The following is a 2,750-nucleotide window of genomic DNA, read 5'->3' as shown; positions in this document are numbered from 1 at the left end:
CCAATCCAAGTCTCAAGCTCCTAGGTTCTTCCTTGAAGCTTGGCCATGTGTCTTCAATATGCTTCCATGTAGGAGTTCTCCACTTGCCATCGGCTGATCTATGGGAGGAATGCCATGACATGAGCTCTGCAATGGATTTGCACTTGAACATATGTTGGATGCAAGGGATTATGGAAAAATGTCGCAGAACCTTATGAGGCACATCCAAAGTTTTGAGATCTAGTCTATATCTTGCCTCTCCACAAGTAGGACACTCTCTTGCCTCCTTATGTGGTCCATGAAACAGAATGCAATCATTAACACATGCATGGATGCACTTGATCCTCCAAGAGAGGTCACATGTTGCCTTGCCATATCTCGAGGTCAATAATTTACTCTCCCTTGGAAGCATTTACACAATAGCCTGCATGTGAAGACCATAAATAAAAAAAAGTATTCTAGTAATTGACCCACTAGCATAATTCACCATGTTTGCAAAATAGACTTTAAAGCTTACTTGAGTAATGCATTCAAACTTGCATTGCTCCATCCATAGATGGTTTGCAAGTTTAGTAACTCAAGGAAGGCACGTAGAACAAAGAATGTACACCCCTCAAACAGTGGTGTCGATGCTTCAGTAAAAAGATTGTCTTGCTCCATGCTATCATCCCTATCTGAGGATTGATGGACAAATAAATCGCACACCATATCATCAAACACCTCCTCCTCCATGGCCTCATGAGGTAGGAGGGCTACTATCACCATCACTCCATGCATCCATAACGGTCCCTCCTAAAGATCCCACCTCATATCATCGACACTTCGCCTCCTCATGACGAGCATAGGGCAACATATGCAGGTGTGGCACTGCATCCTATATCAAATTAAAAAAGGATCATATATTAAACACATGAACACCCATAGGTATCTCAATCAACCTCAATGCTTTAACACTTACCCGGGATATGGTTGCATCCCATTCTCCATACTTTGAGATGTGACTGAGTGTAATTCTACATGCACGATACATGTTTCCTCGACATCGTTCACACATACATTTGATTTTTTGCTCCAATCACATTCCTCGATGGTGGATACGGAGGGATTCATCCTCATTGGAGGTACTTGTTGAAGATGAAGACATCTTACAGATAAACAACCCAAAATATGTGTTCTTCTTTGAGTATTAAATGAAAAAACTCTGTATCACATTTTAAACTGCATCTATAAGTGCGTCTGTACTGTGGAGTGTGTCTATAGGCGTGTCTATAACATAGTGTAGATGAGCTAATAGATGTGCGGACTGCGAATTGGTTTTTGAACCTACGTTTAGTGCCACGCTTTCCTTTCAATACTTTTAGCACCACTTGCTTTTCTTTTAACACACACAGGTCTAGGCATCCACACATCTCTAGGCACCCACACTCATCTCCAGGCATGCACATTCATTCCTAAGGATACAAGAGAAGAGGGTGAACAAGGAAGCCACCAAAGAAGAGGGAGAGGAACCTTTGAAGAAAGACAAGAAGCTTCCATATCTCTATCCAAGGCAAGTCTCTTGGTGTTGATCTTCTCTAGAAGTTCTCTTTGGATTCGTCCTTTGTTGTATGTAGGGAAAGGATGTTTTTGGTACTGTAGTTCTTTTGGGATCGGGCACATGTCCTTTTCACCTTTTTATTGAAAAGCATCTGTCGAAGCATGTCTGTAGACGCATCTAAAAGTGCGTCAAAATTTTAGGAAAACATGGTAGCCGCGCCTATAGACGCACTGTTTGCCACGTTTATAGATGCACTCTGACAGAGTTCCAAACATGCAGTTTTGATAGACAGTTTCCCTTCCCCTTTTCCTTTCCCCTTCCCCTTCCCCTTCCCCCTTCTCCTTCCATTCTCCCTCCTCCTTCCATTCTCCCATCCTCCCTTCTGTTTCCTTTCTCCATTCCCTTGCATGCATGTTTAAGTCAAATTTTCAATGCCTTAAGCATTTGTGAGGAAATAAGGGATTGTATGAATGATGGAAATAAGTGATTGCATGAGGGAAATTGGACTAAAGCATGAGGGCGGGATAAAGAAAGAGGGCATGCATGATGGAAATCAGGGATTACATGCATGATGGAAATCTTCTTCTCTTCTTTTCTACAATTCATCATGTGGCCAGGAAGCTCTTCAGCCTCGCCTGATCTTCGGGATGCCATCTTTCAGGAGTTATATAACATTTTGGGACACCCTTCCACTCCTCAAGAGTTATAGACGTACATAACATGTACTCAAAACACCCCCCAGGAGTCGGCAGTACAGACTCCAAACCACCCACACCCACACCAACTGAGATTACTCTTGTGGAGTCAAGATAGCCTAGTAGGCGACAGAGCTGCCAGCTTTCTCCCCTGCAGTCTGGAGTCCCTTCTCCCTTGTGGCCTAGAGTCCCTTGTCCCTAATCATCAGCACTCCCTTCTCCCCTGCAGTAGTCTTGAGTCCCTTCTCCCCTGGCATCAAGAGGCCCTTCTACCTCGCAGAGCTGCCAATGTACTCCCATGTAGTCAGGAGTCCCTTCTCCAAAGATGAGTGGCCAGTGTACTAGCTTGTCTCACGATAGGGCAGTAGGCATAGTAGCAGGGAGAGCTCTGGGGGATGCATGGCATAGTGCTTTGGAGGGGGTAATGGTGGGGGCAGGGAGGATTTAGATGATGCAAATGTGCCAGAGGGTGATGGTACAATCTTTTATGACATCACTCAGAGAGGAGGCATCTTGATGGATGCACGGGGAAAGGACAT

This window comes from Dipteris shenzhenensis, chromosome 21 (assembly GCF_047967505.1).
Source record: "Dipteris shenzhenensis isolate YYH24624 ecotype China chromosome 21, Dip_SZ_1.0, whole genome shotgun sequence".
Taxonomy (NCBI): domain Eukaryota; kingdom Viridiplantae; phylum Streptophyta; class Polypodiopsida; order Gleicheniales; family Dipteridaceae; genus Dipteris; species Dipteris shenzhenensis.
This window is presented reverse-complemented; position numbering follows the sequence as displayed.